The sequence below is a fragment of the Colius striatus genome, chromosome 3 (genome assembly GCF_028858725.1).
Source record: "Colius striatus isolate bColStr4 chromosome 3, bColStr4.1.hap1, whole genome shotgun sequence".
In the NCBI taxonomy this organism is placed as follows: Eukaryota; Metazoa; Chordata; class Aves; order Coliiformes; family Coliidae; genus Colius; species Colius striatus.
This window is the reverse complement of record NC_084761.1, coordinates 66664199-66680360: the sequence shown is the minus strand read 5'-3', so window position 1 is coordinate 66680360 and position 16162 is coordinate 66664199.

Below are 16162 nucleotides of genomic sequence, written 5' to 3'. Positions count from 1 at the left end.
TTTATCAATTAGCCAAAAATTAGTAAATTGTATATGATTCTAATGTTTTACAGAGATTCACATTGAGATACAAAATTCTGTAAAACATTAGTAACAATAACGAAAGTTCAAGACTCTATTTGCAAAAACCATCATGTTGTATGCATTAACGTACAAGCTCTCAGTATGCAAAGTACTCATATATTTAAATACAATTTAGAACAGAAAAATTTTAAAAGTGACAAAGTTAAACCAATATGCTTTTCCATTCTTTCTCATTACCATGATGTATTCCCATTGCTCCTTTCCTTTGGTAAAATTTTGACAGTTCAAAAGATGGCAATGTTTGAGGCATTTATAGATCTTCATAAATTAAATATACTTCCATATTAAGAACCATGTATTGGCTCTGCAACAAGTTACCTGTTTTCTATCTTTCAAAATAATTTATCTCAATAAACATAATCTAAAATAGTCCTTGGTTAGGATTGCACTTCTGCTTATCCCATGAGCTCTAATTGTTGCTAGTCAGTAAATTTAAGGTAAAATATTATGCACCACCAAGTGCAAAAGGTCAAAGTAGAAGACAATTTATTTAAAAATTGCCTTGAGAAGGTGCTTTGATTATATGTTCTGCATAAAGAATCAGATGCATACACTAATTTCTGGAAAAGCAGTTTAGCATTCATTTGCATGCAACTGAATAAAAATATCTAGTCAGACGGGGACCTGTGAAAAATATATCCGCTTTAGGAGATACTGATTAGGGGAGAGCTAAGAAAGACTTAACTTTTACTGAAAATGGCATTATAGAGGACCACTAGGCAAAAATTTCTTTTTCAAAATGAAAATACTGATTTTTGAGAGGTATTGAAGGGCAGATTCTGTTCTACTGAACAAAACTGACATGCTAGCCTAAACTTACTCTACATCATGCCGTTAAATAAGGCTGTCAGTTTTACATTTCGACCATGTAACATGTTATTTGACTAACATAACATCATGCAAATACTTATGGTGCTGTAAAAATTTCTGATCTTAAAATCACCATTTTTATCACCTTTAAAACATACTGTTACCTATATACTAGGCTTAATAAACAGAAAATATTAATATTTGGGTTTAATGTAGTCTATATTTTTCACAAGTTCCTTGGAATTCAGACAATTCAAAAGGGCCAAAATGTTCTATTTTGTTAGCTGAAGAAATGTTTTACTATGAAAGATTTTAGAGCAGAGATACATAAAAAAATGATTGTATACCTGCCTTGTGAGGTGCATAATTAAAGATACTATATCTTTCAAGCTATTTAAATGATACTGCATAGAATTTTTTCCCAATATTAAACACAAGTGCACATACTCAAAGGTGGCAGAACTAAACTTTAATACAGGAGATATAGAAATAGATATAGCACAGCACTGTTCTTCAAGAAGTATAAATTCTGTGAGAGAAGAAAAATAATCAGAGACTACAATGTGATATATGTTTGCTGCAATGTCTGAATTTGAAGTATGTTATGAAAAAGGAAGCAATTTTTCAATCACATTCAACATCACTGTAGTGCTGAGAGAAAATACAAAAGTCCTCTTATGATAAATGCAATATAAAAAAATCCTTGGAGTAGAAAGGGAAATTAAATTTTCTTCTGTCTCATGATGTTCTCAATGTGGTAGCAAAAAATATATATGTCTGGCTCAAAAAAAAAAATCTGATAAATTCAGAATATGCCCCCTGTAAATTGTTCTGCTTTGCAGAGAGGAATGTTCAATTTATTTTCTAGGGGAGTTTGACCAAATATTGTTTAAATTGACTGTTCCTTTTCTGGTGACAGGTATCAAGAACAAAACTATGAATGATAGGGTTTTTTTTCAGTTTGCTGGCTGAATAAGAAAAATAAAATCGGAAAACAATTTTCAAATTGAACTACAAATGTTCCCTTTCAAGGTGGAAAGACAGAATGGAGAATGGGGCTTACTGCCTAACATTAGCATCTACTGAGGAAGAAATCGCGTATATCCATGGAAAAGCTACAGAGTATACACCTATCAAAGATATTCCAGGAGGTAACTTTGCATTTAAAAATCAACATCTTATCTAACTGATACCTACAAATAATGCAGATATATGGATAGACAGTTGAGTTTCAATATAATTTATAAAGATTCTAGTTCTTCATTATTTTCTAAGTAAAAGCCATTTAATAAAATCTATATGCTATTATCACCTAATCTAGCTTAAGGCAACTCAGACTAAGCTTGAAAAGAGCTCATTAATTCTTTTTTTTTATGGTAATAATACTTTGTACTTATCATTTACATTCTATGTTTCTTCTGAGGTGCATGTAACATTTAGAATCATAGAATCATAGAATGGGTTGGAAGGGACCTTTAGAGATCATCTAGTCCAACTCCCCTGCAGAAGCAGGTTCACCTAGATAAGGTCACATAGGAAGATCTCCAGGTGGGCTTGAAGACCTCCAAGGAAGGAGACTCCACAACCCCTCTGGGCAGCCTGTGCCACTGCTCCATCACCCTTGCAGTGAAACAGATTTTTCTTATGTTTAAGTGGAACTTTTTGTGTTCCAGCTTCATCCCATTACCCCTTGTCCTGTTGCTAGCTACTATAGAATAAACGGATGCTCCAACCTCCTGATACCCACCCTTTAGATATTTGTAAATGTTAAAACAATCCCCACTCAGTCTCCTCTTCTCTAGACTAAACAGCCTCCATTCTCGCAGTCTTTCCTCATATGAAAGATGTTCCATTCCCCTGATCATCTTGATGGCCCTGTGCTGAACTCTCTCCAGAAGTTCTCTATTCCTCTTGAGCTGAGGAGCCCAGAACTGGACACAGGACTCCAGATGAGGCCTCACCAGGACAGAGTAGAGGGGGAGAAGAACCTCCCTTGACCTGCTAGCTACATTCTTCTTGATGCATCCCAGAATTCCATTGGCGTTCTTGGCCACGAGGGCACATTGCTGGCTCATGGTTAGCTTATTATCAATCAGCACTCCCAGGTCTCTCTCTGCAGAGCTGCTTTTCAGCAGTTCGACCCCCAGCCTGTACTGGTGCATACAGTTGTTCCTTCCCAGATGCAGGACTCTGCACTTGTCCTTGTTGAACCTCATGGGGTTCCCCTGTGCCCAACTCTCAAGCTGGTCAAGATTCCATTGAATGGCAGCCAGTCCTCCTAGTTTGGTGTCATTAGTGAACTTGCTGAGGGTACACTCTGTCCCCTCATCCAGGTTGTTGATGAAGATGTTGAATAAAACTGGTGTCAGAACCGATCCCTGTGGAACTCCACTGGCCACAGGCCTCCAACTCGATTCTGTGCCACTGATCACCACCCTCTGGGTTCTGTCATTCAGTCAGCTCTCGATCCACCTCATTGCCCACTATGTAAATGATTATAAACTAACTCCAGTAACATAATCCTTGTATTCACATTCCTTTGCATGTTAAGTGAAACTTCATGTCAGATAACTGAAGTAAAAGTTCAGATTATCTCTAAGTAACCCCACTCAGAAGAACACGATATACCGAAGTTAGCTTGGTATAACTGAAGCTATTTGGCTGCATCAGAGGGATTTAGGTGAAAAAGAGAGAGTTTAAGTGAGGGAGCTTAGGTGAAAAGAGTAAAGGCTGTGATGCTTGGAGCTGTTTAGAGCTAGCTTGGGCACTATGTTGCTCGTATGTTGTGGATTAAGCCTGGTCAGAAATGAAGCACCATGCAGCTGCTTGTCCACACTTCCTCTCTCCATATCCCCACCTCTTGTGGTGTGATTGTGGAAGCCCAAGTGAGATAGGAGGAGAAAAGATAAACAAAGGCCTTGTGGATTGAGACAAAGACAGAGACAGATCATTCACCAATTATGGTCATGGGAAAAACAGATTCAACTACTCATAGAATGTCAGAATCACAGAATCATTATGATTGGGAAAGACCTTTAAGATGTTCAAGTCCAATCACTAGGCTTACATTGCCAGGCCCATCAGTAAACTAAACCATATTCCTCAGCACCTCATCTATGAGTCTGTTGAAAATTTCTAGGAATGATGACTCCACCACGTCCCTGGGCAGCCTGTTCCAATAACCCTTTTGTTGAAAAAGTTCTTCCCCATGTCTAATCTATGTAGGGAAGAAAACAAGATCAGTTTAATCCACCACCAACTAGAAACAGAACAGACAGAAAACAAAAACAGAGCAGTAGGATGAGAAAAATGCAATCATCACTTTAAGATCTCCTTCCCCCATACCTCCCTTCTTCCCAGGTTCAGGTTCCTGCTCCCAGTATCTCTGCCTCCTCCCAGTCAGTGAAGTAAGGTGCAGGAAATGGAGATTGTGGTCAATTCTTCACAGATGGTCTCTGGTGCTTCTTCTTCCTCAGAGGAGGAGGACTCCTTACCATCTTCTCCTGCCCCAATATGAGGTCCCTACCACAGGATACAGTCCTTAATGAACCCCTCTGAGATGAGTCCTTCCCAAGAGCTGCAGATCCTCACAAACTCCTCCATTGTGGATCTCCTCTGTGGCAGGCACAAGTCCAGTCACATTCTGCTCTGATGCTGTTTCTCCACAGCCCTTCCAGTCACAGTCATATCATCTGGCATGGGGTCCTCCACGAGCTGCTGACAAATCTCATCTTCACTGTTGCCCTCTATGAGTTGCAGGGGGAAAGCTGCCATCTCACTATGGGATGCAGAGAGGTGTCTGCTCCAGAACACCTCCTCTCCTCTTTCCTTACTGACCTTGGGGTCTGCATGGTCACTTCTGTCTTGTCTCACTCCTTTCACCACCTCCACCCTCAACTACGAATTCCTCCTCCTCAAAAAGGGATTGCAGAGGCACCCAACTGGCTCAATCCCAGAAGCGAATCTGACTTAAAGAAGGGGAAAGTTTCAAGCATCTTCTTACAGGGAACACAATTGCAGTCTCTTCCTTGTTACCAGAAATGTCTCCATGCAAATCCAACACAACACAAAACTGTGTCTGACTTGACTGAAGAACCTGTATCATGATGCTAAGTGCGTTGCTTTAGTGTGGTTTGATTATATTTAATGTTACCATGTGTTTGAGAAATCTTTTTAGGAAACTAATAGCCTTAACTTTGGTAGATTTTTATGAATTACAAATAATTTACTGGAGTCATTAGTCTTTTTTAACAATATAAGAATGTAAGTAGCAATCAGAGCCAAATAGTATTTTTATGAGTCTAACCTTCTTCCTGTATTTTTACTGGTTTTGGTACTGCCACGACTTTTAAATTAGCTACATTTACATTCCTCATAGAATATGTTTTGATTATTCAGTGGTGACAATTCAGAGCCTGGTAATGGAAATTTATATCAGAATACTTACTATGGAATAAATCAAGTCTTTGATAGTTCTGGTTTTGGTAAATCTAAATTCCTTATATAACCTGGATAAAGATATGAGGCTATAAGAGCAATTAAATAGTTTTTCCTAGGACAATAAAGTTGCAGATAGAAAATCTACAAGAGGAGGAAATATTTCTTATTTATGGCTAAGGATTTTATACATTGTATAGTTTTTGCAAATACCTGTACATCTCTAGAGATACTGTTCAAGAAAACCATGCAATTTGATTTCAGTACCTATGACTCAGTTATCTAATGCAGCAAGCACCTCCTACACTGACAATCCTCAAAAACTTTGCAAAATGTAAGCGTCCAGCCTAATACACTGTGGTGGTTTCCTCAGGTGCCCACCAAGTCATAATATGACTCCTCCTCCTAAACTGGACAGAGGAGAGAGAAATATAATGTGAGATTTCTGAGTTAAGGACAGAGAGATCACCCAGCAATTAGTGTCACAGGCAAAACGGACTCAGCTTGGGGAGAAATGGTTTGATTTATTAATAAACTATAAAACCAGGGAGCGCGAGCGACCAGGAGCGCAGTGAACAGGGCCGGCAAATGGAGTGATGCGGTACCCAGGAGTGACGCAGCACTTTGCGCAGCAGTTAGAGCAGGGAGGACGGGCAGGGAACAACCCCGTGGCCCTTTTAGAGAAGCAGAAGTCAGGGAAGTGCCCCAGTTTCAGCTTCAAGCTAGCAAAATGGTGAGCACTCGCCTAAGGACTAAAGCCAGGGCTCAGGTGGACAAAACTCGGGTGAAGGTCAATGCATCCACCCAGACTGAGCCGGCTAGTAGAGAAGCTTTGGTCCAGGTGGAATGCTGGGAGTGTTTAGACTGCTTAGGGACCTATGCCTCTGAGGCAAAAATGTGTCATAGGTGCCCTCAAGTTCAAGAACTGCAGCGCCTGGTGAAAGAGCTGCAGGAAACTGTGAGTAGGCTCTGTAGTATTAGAGGGGAAGAAGTGGAGATAGATGGAGACTTCCACAATCAGGTGCAAGCCTCCAGTGAATCCAATAAGTCATGGACCCTGGTTACAAAAAAAAGAAAGACAAAGGCTTGTCTTCAAAGCCCTCCTTCCAGAGTGCCCACTACAAATAAGTATGAGGCACTGGCGACAAGGATCTTCGATGAGCAAGCTCCAAAAGGGGAAAACCCACTAAACAACCCATCAGCTGCTCCACCTGCAGTAGGTAATGGACATCGCAGGAAGAGGCGAAGGGTGTTTGTTGTGGGTGACTCGCTGCTAAGGGTCACTGAGAGACCCATCTGTGGAGCAGGTAGGGAGTCAAGAGAGGTGTGCTGCCTACTTGGGGCCAAGATCAGGGATGTGGCCGAGAGAGTGCCACGGCTAATCACAGATGCAGGACACTACCCCCTACTTGTGTTCCATGTAGGTATGAATGATGTCATGAAGCACGACATCTCCAGGATTTAGATGGATTTTAAATCCTTGGGGGAGCAGCCAAAAGGTAGAGGGGCTGAGGTTATTTTCTCCTCTATCCTGTTCACTGGTGATAAAGGAGGAGTTTGTAATGGAAAAATCAGCCAAGTGAACTCCTGGCTCAGAGGCTGGTGCTGGTGGGAAGGCTTTGGGTACTTTGACAATGGATCCTTCCTTAGGGACTCATCAGATGGGATTCGTCTCTCCCGTAAAGGCACTGGATTATTTAGGAGTAGACTAGCAAATTTAATAAAGAGGTCTTTAAACTAAGGGACTTGGGGAGTGGGGGGAGAAGCAAAACAGAACAAGCTGTCCCCTCTAGCTGGGAAACAGGGCAGGACAGGGAATGCAATGGTAAGTGCCCTTCATCTGCACACTGGGCTGAGATACGGAAGGCTGATCACCCTGAGAAAGAGCCAAACCGGGAAGGAACCTCCTGCATCCACCCAGGGGAACCTGTGTTTGAGTAAGCCCCTGTGCTGCCTCTACACCAATGCACGCAGCCTGGGGAATAAGCAGGAGGAACTGGAGATGTGGGTGTGGATGCGGGGCTACGACCTCATTGCAGTCACAGAGACGTGGTGGGACAGCTGCCATGACTGGAGCACAGCCATGGAGGGCTATGTATTATTCAGGAAAGACAGACTGTCAAGGCGAGGAGGTGGAGTTGCTCTCTATGTGAGAGAGCAATTAATGTGTACTGAACAGTGCCTGGATGGGGATGAGGGGAGAGTAGAGTGCTTATGGGTAAAAATTAATGGTCAGGGCAAGGCAGGTGATATTGTTGTAGGAGTCCGCTACAGGCCACCTGATCAGGAGGAGGATGTGGATGAGGCCTTCTACAAACAGCTGGGAGCTGTCTCACGATCACAGTCCCTGGCCCACATGGTGGACTTTAACCACCCTGATATTTGCTGGGATAGCCACACAGCCAAGCACACGCAGTCCAGGAGGTTCCTACAGATTGTTGACGACAACTTCCTGTCACAGGTGATCAAGGAACCAACAAGGAGGGGTGTGCTGCTGGACATGGTACTGATGAATAGAGAGGGCCTGGTTGGGGATGTGAAGGTTGGAGGCAACCTTGGCTGCAGTGACCATGAGATGGTAGAGTTCAAGATCCTGTGTGGAAAAGGCAGAACACAAAGCAGGACCGTGGCCCTAGATTTCAGGTGAGCCGACTTTGGCCTCTTCAAAGATCTACTTGGATGGATCTCATGGGATATGATTCTAGATGGTAGAAATGCCAATGAGAGCTGGTCAATCTTCAAGCACCACTTCCTCCAAACCCAGGATCAGTGTGTCCCAGTGCGTAAGAAAAGAGGAAAAGGAGGTAGGAGGCCTCCACGGACAAGCAAGGATCTGCTGGGACAACTCAGGCAGAAAGCAGCCATCTATGAGAGGTGAAAACAGGGGCTGGCTTCTTGGGAAGAGTATAAGAACATTGCCAGGGCATGCAGGGGTGCAACTAGGAAGGCTAGAGCCCTTCTAGAATTACATTTAGCCAGGGATGTTAAGGACAGCAATAAGGCATTTTTCAAGTACATCAGCAGCAGAAGGATGGTGAGAGGGGATGTGGGCCCGCTGCTAAACGCTGAGGGTGCCCTGGTGTCTGAAGATGCAGAGAAAGTCAAAGTACTGAATGCCTTCTTTGCTTCAGTCTTTAAGGCAAAGGCCAATGCTCGGGAAGCCCAGTCCAGCAAGGATAACAGGATGGCCAGGACAGCAGAGGACTTGCCCTGGATGGAAGAGGAAGAGGTTAAAGACTTGTTGGCCAAGCTTAAGGCTCATAAGTCAATGTGTCTTGATGGGATGCATCCTAGAGTGCTGAGGGAGCTGACTGATGTGATTGCTAAGCCTCTCTCCATCATTTTTGAACAATCATGGAGGACAGGTGAGGTGCCTGAGGACTGGAGAAAGACCAATGTCAATATAGTCTTAAAAAACGGCAAGAAGGACAAACCAGGAAACTACAGGCCGGTCAGACTCACCTCCATCCCTGGAAAAGTGATGGAACAACTCATCCTGAATGTTATCACTGAACATATGAAGGATAAGATGGTTATCAGGGGGAGTCAACATGGCTTCACCAAGGGGAAATCCTGTTTGACTAACCTGATGTCCTTCTATGAGTGCATAACCGGCTGGCTATATGAGGGGAGAGCAGCAGATGTCATCTACCTTGACTTCAGCAAGGCTTTTGACACTATGTCCCACAACATCCTCATCAGAAAGCTCAGGCAGTGTGACTTGGATGAGAGGACAGTGAGGTGGATCGAGAGCTGGCTGAATGACAGAGCCCAGAGGGTGGTGTTCAATGGCACAGAGTCGAGTTGGAGGTCTGTGGCCAGTGGAGTTCCACAGGTATCGGTTCTGAGGCCAGTGTTGTTCAACATCTTCATCAACGACCTGGATGAGAGGACAAAGCATATCCTCAGCAAGTTCGCTGATGACACCAAACTGGAGAACTGGCTGATTCCCCAGAAGGCTGTGTTGCCATTCAGCGGGATCTCAACTGACTTGAGATGTGGGCAAAGGGGAACCTCATGAGGTTCATACATGTGCAGAGTCCTGCATCTGGGAAGGAACAACCCCCTGCACCAGTACAGGCTGGGGGTCGAACTGCTGAAGAGCAGCTCTGCAGAGAGAGACCTGGAAGTCCTGATTGATAATAAACTAAATATGAGCCAGCAATGTGCCCTCATGGCCAAGAAGGCCAATGACATCCTGGGATGCATCAAGAAGAGTGTGGACAGCAGGTCGAGGGAGGTTCTTCTCCCCCTCTACTCTGCCCTGGTGAGGCCTCATCTACAGTCCTGTGTCCAGTTCTGGGCTCCTCAGCTCAAGAGGGACAGGGAAGTGCTGGATTGAGTCCAGCATAGGGTCACCAAGATGATCAGGGGAATGGAACGTCTTTCATATAAGGAAAGACTGCGAGAATGGAGGCTGTTTAGTCTAGAGGAGACTGAGTGGGGATTGTTTTAACATTTACAAATATCTAAAGGGTGGGTATCAGGAGGTTGGAGCATCCGTTTATTCTATAGTAGCTAGCAACAGGACAACGGGTAATGGGATGAAGTTGGAACACAAAAAGTTCCACTTAAACATAAGAAAAATGTTTCACTGAGAGGGTGATGGAGCAGTGGAACAGGCTGCTCAGAGGGGTTGTGGAGTCTCCTTCCTTGGAGGTCTTCAAGACCCGCCTGGACATGTTCCTATGCGACCTGATCTAGGTGATCCTGCTTCTGCAGGGGGGTTGGACTAGATGATCTCTAAAGGTCTCTTCCAACCCCTACCATTCTATGATTCTACGAAATGTCCCTTACAACCCCTACCATTTTATGAGTCTATGAAATGTGGATAGGTAATGCATTACCTGCAAATGAATTTACATGAATTTACAAATGAATTGGAATGTAAACAGTATGTAAATGTAAAATGAGAGACAAGTCTAAGGAATGTGAGGACACGGCGTAAATAGTTGTCATGTCTATTCAGGGGCATATAAACAAATAATTCTGACAAAATGGCAATAAGATATCTTTCATTCCATAGCAAAAGTTATGTTTTTTTCATTTATTTCAAACTGAAAGAGAATATGTGTACTGACACCTTAATATATGTTCTATCACTTGCTGTTCCTTTTGGTTGATTAAAGCTAATTTATAGTTCTGTCTTTTTTCATAACTCTTAACAAACTATGAAGTTATCAATAAGAAGTGAAAATACCTTTTTTCCATGCATAGCTTACAGATCATATGAACTAAAAACTCATATACCACAGGGTGTGCTTGTAGAATTATACATATTTGGTGACATTCAGCACAAGACCATTCTACAGTCGTTTGTAAAGCTTACAGTAACAATGACTCATTCCTTCTTAGAAAGTAAAGTTCAGAGTTCAGGAAAGCATGAATGTGGGCATACATTATTAACATACTAAAACAGCAGCATCTCAGAAGTCACACCATCAGCAACATTGATTGCTTATCTTAAAATCGAAATACACTCTTATCTGGGAATAAACAAAACAAATGAAGAGTGTAAAGTATAGTGTGTGCATGACTGCATGCATATGTATATGTATATGCATATAAATATGTATACATTCATTCAAGAGAACTAAGAAGGCAACAAATTTCCAGAGAAAATTATACAAGAATCACATTGGACCATTTTTAACACATAGCTCAAACTCTGCTCAGCTTTTTCTGATTGTTGGTATGCTTCTATGCACGTTTTTTCTACACCTCCAAAATGCTAAGAAAATAAAAATATTCAACTTCCTCTCCCCAAAAGAGCCAAATCCTCCTGAAGCTAGCAAATTCTGTTTAACAGCTTTATCAATGATCTGGATGAAGAGATTGAGTACACACTCAGTAAGTTTGCTGATGGCGCTGAGCTGGGCGAGTATGTAGATCTGCTTGAGGACAGGAAGGCTCTTCAGAGGGATCCGGACAGACTGGAGCAATGGACTGATGCCAATTGCATGAAGTTCAGGAAGACCAAGTGCCGGGTCCTGCATTTGGGCCACAACAACCCCATGTAGCGCTACAGGCTTGGAGCAGAGTGGCTGGAAAGCTGAGCAACAGGAAAAGACCTGGGGAAGTTAATGGACAACTGGCTGAACACGAGCCAGCAGTGTGCCCAGGTGCCCAAGAAGGCCAATGGCATCCTGGTCTGTATCAGAAATAGTGTGACCAGCAGAATAAGGTGCTAATTGTCCCCCTGTACTCAGTATTGATGAGGCTGCACCTCGAGTGTGATGTTCAGTTTCGGGCCACTCACTACAAGAAGGATATTGAGGTGCTGGAGCCTGTCCAGACACAGGCAATGAAGCTGGTGAAGGGTCTGCGGAACAAATCTTATGAAGAGCAGCGGAGGGAGCTGTGGATGTTTAGTCTGGAGAAGAAGAGGCTGAGAGAAGATATGATCACTCTCTGCAACTACCTGAAAGGGGATTGTAGTGAGGTGGGGGTCAGTCTTTTTTCTCCAATAATGAATGACAGGGTAAGAGGAAACAGCCTGAAGTTGCACCAGGGGAAAATTAGATTGGACATTAGGATGAACTTTTTTTACCAAGAGGGTTTTTAAGGATTGGAACAGGCTGCCCAGGGAGGTGGTGGAATCACTATCCTGAGAGCTATTTGAGAGATACACAGATAAGTGTCGTGGTTTTGTCCAGCCGGGAACAAAGAGCCACGAGGGTGCCTGCTCACTCCTCTCCCTCCCGGCGGAGCGGGGAGGGGAACCAGACAAAAAGGGGAAAAACCCGAGTAGGTTGAAATAAGAACGGTTTAATAGAACAACAATAAGAAGAAACAAGTTCAGGAAAAACAGTTTTAACAGTAAATGAGGGGATGGATATACAAAAGGAATGGCGCGTGACGCGGCTGCTCACCACCCGGGACCCGACCGGCAGCCCAGCCCGTGCTCCCGAAGCCCCGCTCCCGACTAGCTCCCTGCCTATATGTACTGGGCATGATGTCAGTATGGTATCCAATACCTGTTGGCCAGCCCAGGTCAGGTGCCCATGTTGTGCCTCTTCCTACTTCCTCATCAAAGTTAACTTTCTCCTAGCCCAAACCAGGACAATGAGGTACTGAGGGACATGGTTTAGTTTAGTGATGGACTTGTCAGTATAAGGTTAGTGTTTCGACTTGATGATCTTAAAGGTCTTTACCAACCATAATGATCCTGTCATTCTATGATTCTTTGAAAGGAGAAATGGTGAACAAATTCTCTGTGAGTTCTTGCAAGCCCATTTTTAATAACTTTGGCACTTTTAACTTTTAATAACTTTTAATAGTCTTAGACTGAGTCACAACAGCTGCCCTGAGCCAAGGTGTGCAGCCATGTGGACCCACACTGTGGGTATTTGTGTGTGAGTTGAAGGGGTGCTCTCTTCCTGACTTGTGCATCAACAAGTTGTAGGGAGCAGCATAGGTACTCGGAAAGCCTCAGCACTCACATTTCCAATTGGAGGTGTGTGGAAATATGAAAACCTGTACTCTAAGGAGAGGTGGGAGGGTCTTTGCAACTGTGTGACTGAACTTTTGAAAATTAGTTCTAGTAGAATGTCTAGAAATTTATGGGTGTTTCTTACCATTTTTAAGTATGTAGAGTTGTCATTTATGTATGTTTTAGTGCTCGTATTGATCTAGACATAATCAGTTCACTGATTATGAGTTAATTAGAGGCATTTATAAATCAATAAATTGTTTTGATCCTGATTTAGAATATTTGAAGTGAGCAGCAGACCTCTATGACTTTGTTCCAGCCTTGACGTTTTGGACACAAAATATATGTGAGCTAAAGACTCTCTAAAGTCTGAAAAAGATATTAATAGCCTATTTTATGCAAGAAGGATTCAGATTTTGCAGTGAGTAATGACAGTACTCTATATTAAAAAAAAGGGCAGATGGCAGATCAAGACGCACTGACCTAAGCTGGGGAAGTGAGTCTGCACTCCAGTCAGTGGTCTATATGGAAAAGACAGTGGTGGAGTTGGTAAAACTGGCATGACTAGAAGTTGCACAAGGAAGATAGAAGTATCTCCTCTCTTTTGCATACAAAAACCACTGTCTTGCTGTCCAGGATTTACATGAAAAAAAATTAAGCATTTTAAGTATATTTGAATCATTTGTACAGGAATTATAAACCTACCTTTTAGAAAGATTTTCTGTTTTGAAATGGAAAATTTCTTGTTAGGTGTGCAGCATCCTTTTCCATCTCTGCATGCTGAGTTCAACAAATGGTTTGATATAGAAAGAGACTGTTTTTTTTCTTTGTCTCCAGAGTCTGGTAACCTATGTAGAGGAAATCTGGGCTAAGGACTGTAGATTTTCCTCTGGGAGAAACTTTACAACACTATAATTGTTTCTTCAGCTTCGCAACACAGCATAATCTTTGGAAGTCTCAGAAATACTTTTAGCAAACAATGAATTCACAGGTATATTAAAGATACAAGTTGCCTGGCTCTACTTATTCTGCATGAATTTCACATATCCTAGAAAACTATTAACAAGTTTAATCTTCAGTGATCTGGGTCAATGGAACTGGTTATGTTAGATCCACAAGAATATGTATTTTAGATTTATCGTTTTCTAACATTTCAGAGTAGATAATTGTATCTATTGTTGGTGTTTTCCATACTACTTGTCAGGCTTTCTGATCTTATCTGCAACTCTGATGGTAAAAGAGCTATTAAATTTACTCATTTAATTTTTTTCTGCAGTCTAGGCTAAATCTCCATCAATGCATCAAAACAAGCCACGCTAAGAGTAGTAACTGGAGAAAATAAGAATAATATTTACCTCAATGAATAAAAATAAAAATCTCTGATAATGAAAAGCATTCCATTTAATAACATCTTTGTCTGGAATCAAATGACCTCTTTTTCTTATATGGATGTTTGTCAGAGTTGCTTTGGACTGCAGTTATTCCTTTTGAAATAACATGTTACTGTTTCAAAAAGTCTTGCTTTTCCTTTGGTCTGTACCTAGGTTTCTTTAGATTAATCTTAAAAAATCTCATTTCAGAGGATGAAAAACAAAAGGGAAAAAATACATATCCTTACACAAAATTTGTACATGTGGGAATAGAGAATGTAGGTTTATACAGCTTTAACTCTTTTGAGAAGTGCTCTGTCTACTCAGCAAAGCTTTCCTTCATTAGTTAGCCATGAAAGCTGCTTACCCTCAAGAATAGAGTTGAACATGGTCTTGCAATAGTTTTTCGCATCATAGCTTATGGAAGGCAATTCAATAGAAGGCAGGAACCAAAAGTTCCACAGGAACTTACAGATACACTGATCTGCATCAAATACTTAGGACAGACAACCCTACTTTAATGTCAAAATCATTTTGTCTCATTATGACTTCTGAGATATTCCATACTCCAGCTGAAGAATATATTTTGTGTCTAACAGACAAGGATGGGACTTCTTGATGTTGGTGAAACAATTGTAATTATTTACCGACAAATCTCTCTCTTAAGCAGATTTTATATTTCCAGAACCTGGTAAGGAGGAAAAACAATGTCAAAACATGTAAGTAACAAAAAGTGAACGAGTTATCTGTAGGTAGGACTCAGTTTTCTTCAGTCTAGTAGGAGTTAATAGGTTAATAGTAGGTTGTAAACTGTGCTGTGACTGTTTTGTAATAAAAATTTGTGGAAAAGAAGGCTTAAAATATAGATTCAACCCACTATGGTAAGGAAGTGGCAGAGCACAGCAGTATTCCAGAGCTGACAGTGTAGTCTCTACTGTTAGTTGTTCTAATGTAGTTTGAAGAGCACTTCTTCAAAATGTTAAGGGATGTTAAGGACAGCAATAAGGCATTTTTCAAGTACAGCAGCAGCAGAAGGATGGCGAGGGGGGATGTGGGCCCACTGCTAAATGCTGAGGGTGCCCTGGTGTCTGAGGATGCAGAGAAGGTCGAAGTACTGAATGCCTTCCTTGCTTCAGTCTTTACGGCCAAGGCCGACGATGGGGAAGCCCAGGGAGAGCATCTGATGGGGAGAGCACCAGATGTCATCTACCTTGACTTCAGAAAGGCTTTTGACACTATCTCCCATAATATCCTCATCAGAAAGCTCAGGCAGTGTGACTTGGATGAGTGTATGGGGTGAGGCGGCTGAATTAAGCCCAGAGGGTGGTGATTAATGGCACAGAATCGAGTTGTGGCCTGTGGAGTTCCACAGGGATTGGTCTGAGGCCAGTCTTGTTCAACATCTTCATCCACAACCTGCATGAGGGGACAGAGTGTACCCTCAGCGAGTTCGCTGATGACACCAAACTGGGAGGACTGGCTGATTCCCCAGAAGGCTGTGCTGCCATTCAGCAGGATCTCGACTGTCTTGAGAATTAGGCAGAGAGGAACCTCATGAGTTTCAATAAGGACAAGTGCAGAGTCCTGCATCTGGGAAGGAACAACCCCATGCACCAGTACAGGCTGGGGGTCGAACTGCTGAAGAGCAGCTCTGCAGAGAGAGATCTGGGAGTCCTGACTGATAATTAACTAAATATGAGCCAGCAATGTGCCCTCATGGCCAAGAACGCCAATGGCATCCTGGGATGCATCAAGAAGAGTGTAGCCAGCAGGTCAAGGGAGGTTCTTCTCCCCCTCTACTCTGCCCTGGTGAGGCCTCATCTACAGTCCTGTGTCCAGTTCTGGGCTTCTCAGCTAAAGAGGGACAGGGAGCTGCTGGACAGAGTCCAGTGTAGGACCATCAAGATGATCAGGGGACTGGAGCATCTTTCATACGAAGAAAGACTGTGGGAACTGGGGCTGTTTAGTCTGGAGAACACAAAATGTTCCACTTAAATATAAGAAAAATCTATTTCACTGTGAGAGTGAT